The sequence below is a fragment of the Schistocerca cancellata genome, chromosome 1, assembly GCF_023864275.1.
Source record: "Schistocerca cancellata isolate TAMUIC-IGC-003103 chromosome 1, iqSchCanc2.1, whole genome shotgun sequence".
NCBI classification, from domain to species: domain Eukaryota; kingdom Metazoa; phylum Arthropoda; class Insecta; order Orthoptera; family Acrididae; genus Schistocerca; species Schistocerca cancellata.
In genome coordinates, this window is record NC_064626.1 from 572063532 (window position 1) to 572081776 (window position 18245).

The 18245-nt window shown below is 38.3% G+C and overlaps 1 protein-coding gene across 1 annotated transcript in view; it reads right to left on the reverse strand.

Annotated features, from left to right (window-relative positions):
- LOC126191431 (sodium channel protein Nach-like) overlaps nucleotides 1-18245 on the reverse strand; it is a 119323-nt gene that overhangs the window by 25648 nt on the left and 75430 nt on the right. The gene's annotated exons all lie outside the window — the stretch shown is intronic.

The following is an 18245-nucleotide window of genomic DNA, read 5'->3' on the forward strand; positions in this document are numbered from 1 at the left end:
CAGTGTAGCAATGCATACGTTGGCATCAAAGACAATCAATGAGGAAATAAATCAGGTGAATGTCACAACAGGAAAAAAAATTAGGTAACTGAAAACAACAGCCAAAACTTAATAAATGGTTTAAGAGACACATTACATGGCATTACACTGAAGAAAGTGCTTATAATTGATGTTCCAGTTACATATGACCTCACATATTGGTAGTTTGTATATCTAGAAGTAATGAGGGTAAACAAATGACTGTACAACCTATGCTCAGAATTAAAGAAAAAAAGCACAGTCAAAAGTAAATGATTCTGCAGGGAGCATTACATACATCAAAAATTTCACATGAACAATATCAGAGAGGAGAAATCTCAGACCTTATCCCCAAAACTGGAAGTAGAGAAATGATCTGTCTCTCAGTAATACATATCAGATACTGCAATAATTTCAATGCCAATCCATGTGTTTGTGCAATGTCAAAAGAACTTAAACATTATAATGTAATGAAAATCCTGTCCTGTGTCATGGGCAGACCTAATATTGTTGAAAGCAGGGAGATCAGAAAGTCACACACCGATAATGGAACCCGTAGGTCCAAATGCAACAATACAGCAAGCTCCCACCAAGCAGCTCTGAACCAACAATATGCCATGGACTGTGATGCCATCAGCTTCAGCTATTATGAATATATCAGTGTGGAGCAGGGATACTGACAGAAATGTCTAGAGACATGATCCAGAAATCCCTATACAGTTTTAAGATTACCCACCAAAACTTTAGAAACCAAGTAAATAAGCTCAATGATTTGCACCCCATAGTGTGTATCAATTAACCAGATATTTTAGTCATTACTGAGCACTGATGTCTTCTCACCATACACCCATTAACAATGGGTCTTTGCTCAGCCTTCAGCAGGGAGGTCAAGCTTAGTGGTTATGCAGTGTCAACAATAAGTGGTAGTGATTACAGTGCTATAGATGAAAGTTCTTTATGTGTCATATAACTTTCTGCAATAAACTATAGATGGGAAAGCAACATATTAAAATTGTGGGTGTATACAGATCTTCATGTGCAAGTAAACATGTTTTTCTAATTTGATCTCCAACAACTGCTTGTAGCAATGGGTATTAAATACCCTGGGGAAAAATTGCTTTTTCTGATAAATATAATAATAATTCTTGATATCAATATTAATTCTTTAACCAATAATAACAGCATGAAAATATTACAGCTATTACTAGAAGAAATTAATTTAAATTCACTGATTCTAGAACCAAGTAGGGAAGTAGGTAGGACTAAAACTGTTAAAAGCATCGAAGCAGTATACCTCATTTCTTTTCATTCCATAATTCATTTTTATGGAAATTAGCCACATTTTTATATCCAAATTAAAGTCAGTTGATGTGAAAATTAATTAAATTTCAATGAAATCCCATCAAAATCAGGGAGACATCAGAAATGGATGTTCGTTTTCAATTACAATACAACAACACTGATTGCATGGATGATTTCTTCCTTTTCATTCCCTTTCAAAGGGCACGGCCGACTTCCTCCCCCATCCTTCCCTAATCCGATGAGACCGATGACCTTGCTGTCTGGTCTCCTTCCCCAAACCAACCAACCAACCTTTTCATTCATCTCTGCACTTGTAGATATTCCTAGCCTGCATACCAAGTATGGTCTAAGATGATTTCAATTAATTGTGTCAGCTGAAGAGCAGACAGGACTTTTCAATGGAAGAACTGTCCTACCCTTAGCTAGCTTAGGAGGCAGGAGAAACACCGGTCTCAGGTGCCGGGCTTAGGTAGGCAGGACGGACATTGTGCAGGCAGCCATTGTGAGCTGCCTGCTTCCTGCGGAGCTGTCGTTAGTTAGGCACCCTCTCCTACAATTTTTACTGCCTCAGACACCTGTGAAACACTTCCTGGGTGAAAGGAGGATCTTAAACAACACGGCCAGTTTTTTGAGCCATTCTTTAAAGGAGCTTTCTAGGGGAGATAGCTGCTTGCCTGTTCCCTGGAGAGTCATTGTCAGCCACGTGCCCTCAGCTAACATTTTTGCTGCTATGGACATCATTTCTCTGGCAGTAGGCAAATGCTTAAAAACAAAGCCAGTTTGTTTTGAGCCATTCTTGGGAGGAACTTTCTAGGGGAAATACAGATTTTTAAAGCTTTCTAAAACTACACATAGTTACATGATTTGGCTGTCTGTTTGGTGTCCAGCCCAGCATTTTCTTTTCTGTTTTATATTCATGCACTAGAAAACAACATACCAAAGGCACCAAAAATAAGGCAGCTAGATTGGCTGACATAAAATTCTTAGATGCAAGTTTGTGGAATTGAGGCATCAGTACACTTGAATGGGAGGGCTGCATGGTGCGAACACAGTGAGTCAGCTTAATTTTGTCATCAGTGGGACAATAACATTACTTTTCTGATTGGCAACAGCTTCCTGAGATGCAGGAAACATCCACAGTACCGATGTGGTCAGTGCCTTTTTTGAAATTTCAGATTCTACATTTGGTAGACACTTCAGAGTCTACATTGAGCAGGGTGGCGTCAGACTCTACTTGCAGAGAGGACTCTGGCCTCTGTGCCAGCTCGGTAGAGACAATTTGGATTCTGTAGGCAGCTGGGAAATATTTCAGTCAAGATACTTCAGGAAGAGACTTTTTACAGCAGACTTCTGGTTCACATCTCACCTGAGGACACTGCAGCAGTGGCATATTCACAGGTGCATTTAAGGAGCCATCAGTATCTCCAACACCCAGCACATTCACACTCCAGTGATGGTGAGATTTCCAGGCAGCACTAGCAGTAAAGATTGCAGTGAATTTAGTAGCCCTCCACAATTTCACATTTAGGTTATACTTGGCCACAGGGCAGGCACAGTTGCACAATAGTTTCACTTCTGTTTGAAGTATGATAAGCAGTCACTTTTGTTGAATGACATATTTGTGTGAGTTAAAATTTAATATGTTAGAGAGCTAAAGTTACAACTGTGTACTTTCCTTCCTAAACTGTTCCAGCCATAAGTCATTTCAACTTTATTTTTTCTTGCTTATTGTTGTTACTTCTGGAGTAAGTTTATACCAAATTACTTGACACTGCTTAAAGGAAGTCAGTTAGTGCTAATAAACACATGGATTTAACTTACCTATGAATTCTTCTAAATCTACATCTACATGGATACTCTGCAAATCACATTTAAGAGCCTGGCAGAGGGTTCATTGAACCACCTTCACAATTCTCTATTATACCAGTCTTGTATAGCGCGTGAAAAGAACGAACACCTTTATCTTTCTGTATGAGCTCTGATTTCCCCCATTTTATCATAGTGATAATCTCTCCCTATGTAGGTCAGTGTCAACAAAATATTTTTGCATTCTGAGGAGAAAGTTGGTGATTGGAATTTCGTGAGAAGATTCCATCGCTACAAAAAACGCCTTCCTTTATTGAAGTACAGCCCAAATCCTGTATGATTTCTGTGACACTCTCTCCCATATTTCTCAATAATACAAAATGTGCTGCCCCTCTTTGAACTTATTTGATGTACTCCATCAGTCCTATCTGGTTAGGATCCCACACTGTGCAGCAGTATTCTAAAAGGGGAGAGACAAGCACAGTGTAGGCAGTCTCCTTAGTAGATTTGTTACATTTTGTAAGTGCCGTGTCAATAAAACACAGTCTTTGGTTAGCCTACCCCACAACATTTTCTATGTGTTTCTTCCAATTTAAGTTGTTCGTGTTTGTAATTCCTAGGTATTTAGTTGAATTTACAGCCTTTAGATTTGACTGATTTATCATGTGACTGATGTTTAAAGAATTTCTTTTAGCACTCATGTGGATGAACTCACACTTTTTGTTATTTAGGGTCAACAGCCAATTTTTGCACCATCCAGATATCTTCTCTAAATCATTTTGCAATTTGTTTTGATCTTCTGATGACTTTATAAGTCGATAAATGACAGTGTCATCTGCAAACAACCTAAGATAGATTGTCTCCAAAATTGTTTATATAGATAAGGAACAACAAAGGGCCCGTAACACTACCTTGGGGAATGCCATAAATCACTTATGTTTTACTCAATAACTTTCCATTAATTACTATGAACTGTGACCTCTCTGACAGGAAATCATAAATCCAGTCACATAACTGAGACGATATTCCATAAGCTCACAATTTCACTACAAGCCCTTGTGTGGTACAGTGCCAAAAGTTTTCTGGAAATCCCTTGTCAATAGCACTCAACACTTCATGTGAATAAAGAGCTAGTTGCGTTTCACAAGAACAATGTTTTCTAAAACCATGTTGACTGTCAGTAGACCATTTTCTTCAAGGTAATTCATAATGTTCAAACACAATATATGTTTCATAATCCTGCTGCATATTGACGTTAATGACATGGGCCTGTAATTAATTGGATTTCTTCTACTACCTTTCTTGAATATTGGTGTGACTTGTGCAACTTTCCAGTCTTTGGGTATGGATCTTTCATCAAGCCAAAGTCTGGACCAGAAGACTTGCTTTTATTAAGTGATTTAAGTTGCTTCACTACTCTGAGGATATTTACTTCTACATTACTAGTGTTGGCAGCTGTTCTTGATTCGAATTCTGGAGTATTTACTTTGTCTTCTTTTGTGAAGGCATTTCGGAATGCATAATTGACTGAACTTTGTAATTATTACCCACCCATTGATCCATTGCTGGAACAAAAATTATTGTTTATTATTGCCACTGTGCATGGTTGAATTAGTGTGGTTCCTTGGGCAGAGATTTAAAAAGGTAACTAGCTAGCATCATTACTCTCTATTTTTAATATTAAGGGGGGCTTTTGCATATATGAGCAACCCTGTCAGGATTTCTAGTATTTCTATGCTCTTTTGTGAGGCAATGAAGTTAGAAATGTAGTCAATGAAATTTGTTTTTCATTGCAGAATATTGAGATACATTAGAACAGTATTTTTGCAATATTAAGTTAAGTTTCTGGCACAAATACTCAACAGATTTACCTTTCCTACAGCTTTTCCCTTGTTTTGTGAATTCTGTTCCACATCCAGTGAAAAAAAAATTGGTGTTGACAACAACATGGTAACTTTTGGATGAGCTTATATGTGTGGTAGGCATTGTTTTTAATTGCACTTTATTGTGTTAGGTTTTCTCAAACATATTCGAGTAGTTCATGGTTTGAGTGAAAACAGGAAGCCAGAGAAGATTATCAAGGGGCCAGGCCAAAGTTAATCAAGTAACAAACACAGAACAAAGTCAAGATAGGGAAGATGTGAAGCACATCATTTTTCCAATGGAACAGGCAACTCATAGTACACCCAAAATGAGACAGGGGGAGAAGAAAGCATGGAATTAAGAGGCAATGTGGGTTATGATAGTGAGGAAGAGGTCATAGTTGTGTCAAGGCACATTTGCACTGTAGCAAAAACATCAGAGAGTACGATGTGCGGGAGAGTGATAGGCCAGATGTGCCACCGCACTCTCATACTCAGTTCAGGTATCAGTGCAGGTATCAACTCCAAGTAGAAGATATCATCAGCAGGAAGGCACAGATTGCTCTATTTTAGAATATTTGAAGAAAATGGGCGAGACAATCAGTAAGGCTTGGAAAGTGGGCATCAAGAAGTTGACACAAAAATTAGAAGAGCTTAGGAAAGAAACAATGGAAAGGGTAAAAAAGGCAAGGGATGAAGCCAATGCAGAATCAGAGAAGACTAAGACAGAAACAAAAGAAAGTAGGAAAATTGCAGAAGAGGCTAGTGTGGCAATAAAGGAAGCAGGAAGGACAAGAAGAGAAATGAAGGCAAGATCAGAAGAAATAAAGAAAGAAGCCAGAGATGAAACTAAAACATTTATAAAATAAATGAGGGAAAAATGGATAATAGCTGCAGAAATGAAAGAGTTCAGAAATGTAGTGAAGGACGCAAAAGACTAAGCTACAGAGCCTAGGAAAGAAGTGCAAGCATCTAAAAGAATGGCTATGGAGACAAAAAAGGTGCAGGAAGTAATTAATGTTCAATTAGAATAACTTCCAGTCATAGAGCAAGGCCCTGAGAAGATTAGCAGTAAGCACTAATAGCAGGAGAAGCGGACAGAAAAGACAGGAGATAGACAATATTGAAGAATGTATTATCAGCAAATTAGATGAAACTATGGGACAGCTAGTGTCACTTTATCATGAATTGATGGAGCAAGATTTGCACAAGAGGTATGAGGTCAGACAGTTCAAACACAGCTTCAGCTGCACTATCAAAAGAAGTTCAGTTGCTACTACTCCAATTGAAAATGGAGCAATAGTGAAGAAATCAATACGTTGGCAGATAAAGAAAACAAGCAACATGAGTGCTAGGATTAGAGGCATACATGAGGAGGAAACACAAATGTATGCCACTGAGGAAGACTCAAACATGAGAAACAAATAACTTTAATGCAAGGGCAAGCTGCAGTAATGAGTTCACAACAAATACAAGATGGTAGGAAGAGAACAGAGTATAACCAACAGCAACTAAGACAGGTGCCAGTGAGGAAGAGGTGTTTGATTTCAGATGCTTCCTTTCCATACATCATTTCAGTTGTATAAGGATGGTGAGAATGTACTCAATTCCCAAGACAGGGCTTTCTCAATCTGATTTGCCATTGCCACCATTGTGATTATACTACAGTATAAATAATACTTTTTGTGTACACGTTTAGAGAGGGACATGGTTCGAATCCTGCCTCAGGCATGGATGTGTGTGATGTCCTTAGGTTAGTTAGGTTTAAGTAGTTCTAAGTCTAGGGGACTGATGACCTCAGATGTTAAGTCCCATAGTGTTTAGAGCCATTTTTAGGGACATGGTGGTAAGGATGATGCCAATCAGACTTACGTGCACATCTTACAGGGAGTTTAGGGAGGCCTTCCTTATGATCTATTGGTCAAGGGAAACACAAGAATGAATTAAGCAAAATATAACAATGTAGGAAAAGACAGATAGCTACGTACAGTAAAGAAGGCACAACAAGTTGCAGACAGGCACAATTAAACTGTCTGCAACTTGTGTCTTCTTTACAGAAAGTAGCACTCTGTGTTTTCCTGTGTTGTTGATATTCCTACCTGGAGTTTCCACTGTTTGATTTAAGCAAAAGATAGCAATGTGTAAAGATTTTGAGGCATCAAGACAGAGGAGCCAGTATAGTTTTTCAACATGTTATTGAGAAAGAACATGTTCCTAGACATGTCCTGTAGTGCTAGTGAAATCATCAGATTTTTCTACATGAAGTTACTGATTAGATACCACCAAGTACTGACTGGTAGATGTGATAATTTTGAAATTCCAAGAATGTGTTGCACAAATTAGAATTCACATTTGATGAGAGACAAACATGAGAGAGAAGGAGCAAACAAGAGAATAATAATATTCACAATAACTTTTGCAGACCATCATGATGGAATAACAACACAAGGAATAATGTGAACAGACAGCCAGGAGAGTGCATTCCATTGAGCCCTTACTCAGCAAATAGAGGAGCAAGCAATTTCTATAAACCAAACAATGGGCCATATTTCATAGAAAACTGGCAAGAACCAGACAGAAATAAACAACAGGGAGATAATTGAAATCAGACAACTGAATCCACGAAATAAAAATCACACTGGAGGTCCATCACAGCAATGACCGGTGACATGCAGAAGAAACTGGATTGAGCCGAGTCAATGTAAATGATTCATAAATATGAGGGAAACCTTGCTGTGGGAGGAGAAGGAAGATGTTGACACTGAGGTGCCAAGTTAAAATAATAGTGATGCAGAAGATGAGCAAACTGGAGAGTATAATAGGATTGTTTAATTATTTGCACACTAGGTCATGCAGCAAAAGAGATGGTGAGCCATCAAAAAATGAACTGGAAGGACAGAATGCACAACAAGAGGATGAAGGAGACAGAGAGTGCACTTAGGATAAACAAGAGCGAAGAAGAGGAAGGTCCAATTTTAGGTCATGAGCAGTATAGAATATGGAGACAAGCAAGGTGATATAACTGAAGTGCAAGCGGGAGGTAATTATTTTGTGCATATATGGGTAGGAGTGTTAGGAACAAGGTGATATAAATTTTGGGAAAATAAATAGTTGTAGGATATCAGTACATTTTTGTTTTGCTATGACAAATTTCACAGTGAGATAATAAATGTTTGTGAAAATGTCTTTATAATTGTGTTAAGTGATCATTACTTTTTTTCTGTAGAGATATTTCATCATGTCATAAGGTAACATATGCAGGAGATCATGTATATATTCTTTCTCCACAAACAGTTAGTGTAGATAATTAAGAAGGGTAATGAGAATGAAGGAGGTGGTTTTGGATTTGTTGTGAAGTAAGGGCATTATGAGGATTCCACAGTAAAAGTGCAAGTCTAAGGAATAATTGAAGAAAAGTGGAGTGTTAGGAGAATTGGGAAAGTTTCTGCTACTCAGTGTATCGTGAGCACTAATACATGTTTTGTTGGTTGGTCCTGGATGTCAGGAAAGATGGAATAGTATAGTGTAAAATACTTGGTGTTCACACCATGGAAGCATTTGGATGAAGGTTATTGAGGAGGATTTACATACATATTTATGGTCTACCTGCACTGGTATAGAGTAGTTGGTGTCCATGCCATGGAAGGATTTGGACAAGGGGTTTTAATGAAAGTAAATTTGTATTTCCGTCAACACCAAGAGATTCAGGACCATTTATTGTGTAATATTGTTTGTATTTAGGTTGTTCAGCATAGTATGCCTGCATCCATACTAGGGAGAAATCTGGAACATGAATTGCATGATGTGAAGCATGTACATAAATTTAAAATATCACTTGACTAAAAGAGAATGATAATGCGTCGTTACTAACCAATTATATAATACTACCTACTAACACTCTAACAATCACATATACAGGGTGATTCTTATTAATGACTGAAAAACTCTGAAATGATGTATCTGACGCTGAGAAAACTGATTTAATATAAGACACATGGGGCCACATCTTCATTCTATCGCACATGATCATCTCAACCCAAGTCAGGTATTCATGTTGTCTGACTCTCAGTGAACTGTAGTGCCTCGAGAATTTCAATGCAAATTCTAGAGATCCTCCACTTTCCACCATCTTGAACACCTGATATTTTATGTATGAGTGTGAGAAATGGGAGAGTGTCTACCTCGTGCCGGTTTTCTGTGTGCGCAGGGTGAACGTGTGTCAAGAGAATACCACAAGGTGAACAGTTGATCGGCGCAGGCAAGTGGTTGCCTCACTTGTCACAGAAGTTACATGACCAGCACCAGGAGCAAGTGCGCCTGCTCTGTGATGGTGCTATGTCAGTCATTATTATGTACAGTTGAATTGTGTAAAAGAAAAGAAAAGACACTTACTTTTACTTACTAACTCTCTAGAGTTGTGGATGGTGGACTTGGGAGAACCTTGAGAAATTTTTTGGAACTGTATTTACTGTAAAAGTAATCAATAGCTTCTGATAGACCAGAGGTCATTGGATTTGCAAAATATGATTCATTGATGTGAAACTGTTATGTGGTGTTCTGTTTGTGGAAATTAAAAATAGTATGGTTGATTTAAAAGTATCCTCAGTGCACACAATCATTTTAAGAGTAGAGAAAATTCCTCCAAATAGCATCATATCTCTGGAGAAGAAGTTGGGCAGATCATCACAGCTGGCTATCCTGAGAAGAAGATCAGCAAAGCAATTCCAAGTAAGTCCAATGATGAAGGGGTGTGTGAGTCTTACACATCAGCACACATTGCTTCCTCTAGTCTCCGGAAACCGCCAGAATGTGGTGACTGTGACAGGACTCAAAAAGCAGGAATTTTACGACAGAAATTGAGATAAGAAGACACTGAGTTACCATAGCAGCTGATAGCAACAAGACAAAGAAACTGTTATGCAGAATTGGATTCTGCCTAAAAGAAAAAAGGGGTGAAAAAGTTAATAAGCACCAAACAAAAGTAGATGTAGAGAATAGTTCGACTAAGAAGATTTGGTGTGGGGAAGTAAGTAGTCCTCACACATATGTCAATCCAGCCGACGCCGATTCAGAAACCAGCCCCCAACGTCGACGCAGTATCCTGCCAACGACGCCAATGCGGTAACCACCCATTGTCGCCATCTGCAACTGCTGTTCATTGTTGCTGACTTCACGTCCACTTGCTGACACTGACACTGTAATCACTGTTCAATGCTGCTGGTGCCTGTGCTGCTCACCGATGCCGATTCTATGCCTGCTTACTGATGCAGCCTAGACCTCTATGATGGGTGAGCAAAAACCAATAACTGTTTGGTAAAGTTGAAAGAACCTTGGGACAATCAACTGTAGGTGTAGTTATTGTGCACAATATTGTAATTTAGGTTAGATGATTATGAGGTCAAAGAAAAGTAGAGATGAATAATATTCAGAAAGCTGGAGAAACTTCAGAGCCAGCCATTGTAATGACTGTAACAAAGTAATTGCCAGACTGGACTGAGGTAGCAAATTTAATTAAAGCACTAAGCGTTAAATTAGATAACCAAAGACAAGAACTGGATGCTAGATTAGATAACCAGAGACAAGAACTGATGCTAGATTAGATGACCGAAGTGGTAAGTTGGATAACCAGAAGGCCGATACCTTCTTTCTTCAGGGACTTCAAAGGTGAAGGTGAGAATGTCCGTTCTGCAGGAGACATTTAACATCATACTCCTCCGGCTTCTCACTCAAGTACTGGTGAAGTGGGGATCCTGAGGAAGGGGGTGGGGGATGGGGGGAGGGGTGGGGGTGGGAAGGGTTTCCTGTCTTTGGGGCTATCTTCTTTTACTCCTTCGATCTTAGCAACCATCTCTATTCTTTCCTTTCTTACTTCTCTATTGAGTACCAGTCTATCTTTCCATATACATACACTTCTATTGCTGAAGTCCTCCTCATTCTCCATGGTTTTCTATAACCTTCAACTTATTTCAAATAAGTAGGCTGAAGGATCAGACTGCACGAACACACATCAACATACACACAAAGAAACACAAAGACACAAACAAGAAAAGTACAGTTTGAGAGCTTGTAAGAACATCAAATGTTGTAGGGGGAAGTACGTGCACATGGTAAAACATGAGCACATGGTACTATAGGTGATGGTTCTATAGTGACAAATTCTAAAAATACATATGTATATAAATAAGAATGACTTGACAACTTGTTGAATAGTGGTACCCTCTGATAACCTAAGTAAAGATGATATTCCCTTTGATAACCTAAGTATATACACTAAGTAACGAATGGTATTTAGAGGTATGGTAGAGAGGTTGAAAAGTAAAGGACGACTCTAGGATACAAAATGAAGTATTAATGAGCAATATTGGAGATTGAAGTAGATTTTTAATTTTACCAGACAATATTTAGTGATAGTATACATGAAGGTGTATACTAGGGCAATGAACCATTGGGTCCATTCACAAAGGATAAAAGAGGGGGGGGGGGGGTGCTCCCAGATTTTAGTGAATGGAAAAAAGGGCAGATAAGCAGAACAAAGAGAGGCTGACCTATACTGTGCAGACAGGGGCACCAAGAAGGGGATTGACCCATACGATAGATTAGGAAGTTAAAAGGGGTGTACCTACCAAAACGGAAGGAGAAAGGGTACTCCTAGGATCAACTAACGTACGATATAAGTACTGTTCCTAAAGGGAAAAAGGGCAGTATTGTGACAGAAGTCACATGTTTTGAGTCTGGTAAGTTTGAATTCTATGCATAAATAACCTCATTAAGTTTCAGGTTTACAAATGTCCAAGAAGGGAACACTTTTATTTTAACTAGAGTTCCTCCAGACTACAGAAAGCTGTATAGGATAGCACTAGTCCACACAAACAAAGGAAGGAGTAGCATGAAGGATTAAAGGTACTCACTCCATTTTCAGGCCACGAGTGGCCTACTGGGACCATCCGACTGCCGTGTTATCCTCAGAGGAGGATGCGGATAGGAGGAGCGTGGGGTCAGCACACCGCTCTCCCAGCCGTTATGATGGTATTCTTGACCAAAGCCGCTACTATTTGGTTGAGTATCTCCTCAATTGGCATCATGAGGCTGAGTACACCCCAAAAAATGGCAACAGCACATGGCAGCCTGCATGGTCACCCATCCGAGTGCTGACCACACCCGACAGCACTTAACTTCGGTGATCTCACAGGAACCGGTATGAAGGATTAAAGGTAAAGGATAAAATGTTTAAGGGTACACAACACCTTGAATTTATGAGTGGAATTGAAAGAGGGAGCTTATCCTGTGAAGTTCAAAATTTATGAAAAATACATATATATCTAGAATTATGGAGTAACTGAATATCTCAAAGAAGTGGATTGTTATTAAGTATGATGTCAATGTACATATTGAATATGTATAAAATATCGAGTATTTGAGCTAAGGGGAGGGATATGTAGTGGCTCGAGAATTTCGACGCAAATTCTAAAGACCTTCCGCTTTCCACCATCTCAAACACCCGATGTTTTACATATGAGCATGAGAAATGGGAGAGTGTCTACCTCCCACTGGTTTTTTGTGTGTGCAGGGTTGACTTGTGTCAAGAGAATGCCACAAGGTGAATAGTTGGTTGCCTCACTCGTCACAGAAGTTACATAACCAGCACTAGGAGCAAGCATGCCTTACTCCATGATGGTGCTATGTCAGTCATTGTGAACAGTTGAATTGTGTAAAAGAAAAGAAAAGACACTTACTTTTACTTACTTACTTACTAACTCTCTAGAGTTGTGGATGGTGGACTTGGGAGAACCTTGAGAGACTTTTTGGGACAGTATTTATTGTAAAAGTAATCAATAGCTTATGACAGACTGGGAATCATTGGATTTATGAAATATGATTCATTGATGTGAAACTGTTATGTGGTGTTCTGTTTCTGGAAGTGAAATATAGTAGGGTTGATTGAAAAGTATCCTGAGTGTATGCGATCACTTTAAGAGTAGAGAAAATTCCTCCAAACAGGATCATATCATCGGAGAGGAAGTTGGGCAGATCATTGCAGCTGGATATCCTGAGAAGAAGATTGGCAAAGCACCTCCAAGTAAGTCCAATGATGAAGGGGGCATGTGAGTCTTGCACAACAGCACCACACTTCTTCCTCTCATCACTGGAAACTGCCAGACTATGTGAACAACTTTAGTGCACAAGGTTCAGGGCTAGAGTCTTATGACTGGAAGTAAGTGTTTTTTTGTATTACATTAGAGAATGATGTGTTTACATTGAGGTAATATTAATTTACAGGTCTCACAGTCTCTGCTGGTTAATTGCAAAGTACAGTACAACAAAAATCTACCCTACTGTGTCACAAGTAAATAAGTATGAGCTTCTGAATTGCATTACTAGTAGTGAATGACCCATGTGTTCTTTACTAAATAAAGTTTGTGTACAAGAAAAGAAGGGACAAAAGGCAGTACACATAAAATAAAAACAGCTTTTGCTTGGTTACAGTGAGGGCAATAATTTTGTTGCTTACACATTTAAAACAGGTCTCATTTAAAAAAGATGTTGGAAAACAGAGTAAGCTAGTGGAGTGATGTATAGCACTGTCCCTACTGGTGAGGATAGAATTGACAAGCCTAATCGCTTCACGTGTGACAAGGTACATCATCTGGTGATGTCACAAGATCAACATTTGTCTCCTTTTAGGGGTATTTCCCAACACCTGTAGCCCCTTGTATCTTACATTAAATTACTTGTCTCAGTATCATCTATGTCACTTTGTGGATATTTAAATGTTTGTAAGAATCATCCTGTATGTTTCTTTTTTTTTTTTTTTAATAGTACAAATTAATGTAGAAATTATGAGCACTGGAGCAACAGGGAATGGATTTAACACAGAGGGCAGGACATTGGGGCATCAGGGCCCAGCAAGAAAGGTGTAGCTGGTGAGCCAACTGACCTGAACCACTTTCACCATCGATAGGAGGGGTGGCAAAGCAGCATAAAGCCAGATGTCAACAGTGGTATTCTAGAGGATTCATGACCAGTGGTTCCGTGGCTATGTGGGCCACCTTGTGTTACACGGGTGAAGCCAAACCACTGGAAAATCTCCTCCAACAGCTTAACTTTAAGGATTGCTATGCACTACAGGAAAAATAATACATCACATGACAGAGTGAGTTAATGCATTCAATTCACTCACTGCCACAGCAGAGAAGGAACTTTTTTTGAGTCTCTGCAAACAGCACGGGTGGAGGGTGGGGTGAGGGGGGACCAAGATCTGGTGCAGTACCTAGTTTGGAAAAGCAAAACAGGCAGGCTGCATCACAAGAAGAGCTGTACAAAAAGTCAATCCAGAATATTGATTGCATTTGGCTTTTCCACACCTTACATGCTGTACTGTGAGAGCTGAATCAAACACCATGTGCTCACTTACCGATCCTTTCACCACCACACCTGGTGAGTCTCCTCAGAAATAATAGCGGGGTGGGAACTTGGTGTAAATGCTCCTTGCATACTGCTAATCACAGCATGCAGGTGCACATAGATAGCCATCGGCACCTCCAATAGCTAGCATATTCATACTCAATGATGGGGAGCCTTACAGCCATCACTGGCAGAATAGGTTGTGATGAATTTAGTAACCCTCCATTAGTTCAGATTTAGGTTCTACCTAGATAATGGAGGCAGGTACAGTTGTACAACAATTACAATTCTGATGAGCAATCACTGTTGTCAAGTTATGGATTTGGGTCAGTTAAAATTTAATACATTAGAACGATGATCTTCACATCACATGCCTAAACTTTGCTAATTTTATTATGTTTGGTTTTGTTTATTATTATTGTTCTTACATATGGAGTAAATTTTTACTTAATTACTTGACAAGGAAATCAATTTGTGCCAATAATCTCAGGAATTTGTCTCTTACCTGTGAATTTCATTTCATTGTTAGTCATTCTTGTGCATTATTAATGAAACTTTGTAATTTCTCCCCACCCGTTGATCCATTGGTTGGCTGAACATTATTGTTTATTGTCTCTGTTGCTTACAGTTAACTTAATGTGGTTCCTTGAGGACAGATCTAGATAGGTAACTAGCTAGCATCATTACTTACCCTTTTTAATAGTGAGGGCAGGGTTTTGCAACTGTGTGGATAATATCCTAACTAACATGGATAACTTTAGGCCTTCTTGTAAGACAGTTGTCTTTGAACTTACATCTCTGACCATCACATGCTTTGGAATTTCAATGTCTATGTAAAATAAACCCCTCACTCAGTAAAATGAAATGACATGTAAAAAAAAAGAATATTAGATAATAACAGTTTCAAAAATCTCAACATGTTAGGAAATGCTGCATAGACTGACACAAGTTGTAACAGAAACAAAAATTTTGCTATGACTTCTTCCACTGTTTTGACATTGCATGTATAATGAAAACCGTAACATTGAAAAATAATCAAAATATGCATGATAGTACCTGGATAGATGATGAAGCACACTTAAGGAAGGAGTTAATACTTTACAATGAAAAATGTTAGAAAAACAAGAAAACTTGCAGTTGAAAGAAGCATTCAGTAAGTATCATGTATGTTATAAGTAAGTAGTAGCAGGCCTACCTACAAAAAGTATAATGTAGCTCACGTAATAAATAATGGATGCTATAGGCCCCTACTACTGCTAGTGTTTGGAATGTCATAGATAGGTTCTGGGTAAGAAATGATAATTTCATTAATGAGCTCCATAAGAAACCACAATGATACTATAATAAAATGCTAGCAGCATATTTCAAATATCTTTAACGAATATCTTTCTTATGTTGGTAAATATAATTTCAATAACCATAAATTAACTTGAAGGGCAGTACTTCTCCTTATTCTACACACAGTATGTAACCCCCCCCCCCCCCCAAAAAAAAAAAAAAAAAATGAAATAAAAAGAGTAGTACAGGCATTATGAAATGCTAAGGCTGAAGGAAATGACGGACAAAATATAAGCACATTAAAGTCCTGCACTGACAATATATCTGAATCAATTTCCATTGAAGTTAATAGCATCTTAATATTGGGAAGTTTTTTTACACACTGAAAATAGCCCAGGTAACCATGAGTTTCAAGAAAGGTGACAGACTGGAAATCTTCCGTGTCTTCTCAAAGATCATAGAAAAGATAATATACAGTAGAATTATCACATTTTAAAGTTAACATAATCTAATCTTTGAAAAGCAAAATCATTTTATTAATGCCAGTCAACTGCAGTAGCTACTCACAGTGTATTGATTGGGTCACAACTGCTATCAAGAACAAGGAATATGTTGCAGGTATATTCCCTGATCTTGAAGAAACATGGACTATGTCAATATAACAAAAATCTTAGAGAAATTGTGGAACATAGGTACCAGAGGAATTGTTCATGATATAATTAAAATTTTACCTAATCAAGAGGATGTAGTTTCATTGTTAAAAATGATGAGAGGCACACACATTACTGATATAAAATACGAGGTACCCCAGGGCTTGGTACTTGGACAACTTCTTTTCCTTATTTATGTAAATATGTTACTTTATTGCTCCCAAAATATAAATCTGAATGCTAATGATACATTTATTGTGTGCAAGCATAAATATTCTGACTAATTGGAAACATTGTACAGCTGTTTTACAAATGAATTAATTCAGTACTTCAGTGAAAGTCACCTCATTGTCTGCAGCAAGAAAACAGCAGTCACAGATTTCAAATCTATAAGACCATCAGATTTTGAAACTCAATTGTGAACTGGAACTGATTTAACATTAAAGAGAACTATATGAAATTTCTGGGAATAACAATACAAGATAAAATTCAGTGCTTTATGTGCGTCCATTCTCTGGCAAGTGGACTAGCTACAAACAACTTTGCAATAAGTATCTTAGTGGAAACTGAAATGATACCTGTGAACTATGAGTTGTTTATCATGCACTGATATTATCCAGTACAAAATATGGAATAGAACAATGGAATGCCACAACACCAGCAAACCTTTACAGGCTTTTAAATTTACAGATAAAGGCTGTAAGAATAATTTGTGGTGCAAAACCAAAAGACTTGTGCCATAATCTATTCCCAAATGCTGGGATATCAACCATTACAAATATACGCATTTTTTAAATCAATCATGGTGGCCAAACTCTTTAACAAAATGCAAACTGTGACCTGCACAAACACAATACGGAAAGACAGATTAGTTTCCTCTAATAAGCCACACTACTACATTGTGTCAAAGAAATCCACAGTATCAGGACTGAGATTTGCCAATGTATTGAAAAGTTCAGTCACATCCCTTCCCACAGCAAAATTTAAAGCCAGATTAAAATCAATGTTGATTACCAACACACAGTACTCTGTAGATGTGTGTATCTGGTTTGCACAGTATATAGAAAATTTTACATAAGTGCCATCCATGTGTATTAGTATTATTCAATATAATCATGTAACACCCAATTTTTATTTCCAGCCATTTCTTAAATAAATATCTAAAATAATTATGAGTGGCAAAGGTGAAAATTTTGTACTTTCAAATGAGGTCTTGCATACAAGCAAGTTACTTGTAAACTTGTTTTGTCATATCACAGGTTGCTGTAAAATATATGATAAACAGTCTATATACACTCAAGCACCAAAGGAACTGGTATAGGCATGCATATTCAAATACAGGGATATGTAAACAGGCAGAATACGGCACTGCAGTTGGAAATGTAGGACAACAAGTGTCTGGCACGGTTGTTACTGCTGCTACTACGGCAGGTTATCAAGATTTAAGTGCATTTCAATGTGGTGTTACAGTTGGCACATGAGCAATGGGACACAGCATCTCAGAGGTAGTGATGAAGTGGGGATTATCCCATACAACCATTTCACAAGTGTAGTGTGAATATCAGGAATCTGGCAAAACATCAAATCTTCGACATTGCTGCGGTTGGAAAAATATTACGTAAGAACAGGACCAATGGTAACTGAAGAGAATCATTCCACATGACAGAAGTGCAACCCTTTTGCAAATTGTTGCAGATTTCAATGCTGGGCCAACAACAAGTATCAGCTTGTGAACCATTCAATGAAACAGCATCAATATGGGCTTTTGGAGCCAAAGGCCCAGTCGTGTACCCTTGACGAATGCAGAACACAAATTTTTGCACCTCACCTGGGCCATTCAACACCAACATTGGATTGTTGATGACTGGAAACATGTTGCCTGGTCAGGCAAGTCTCACTTCAAATTGTATCAGTCAGATGGATGTGT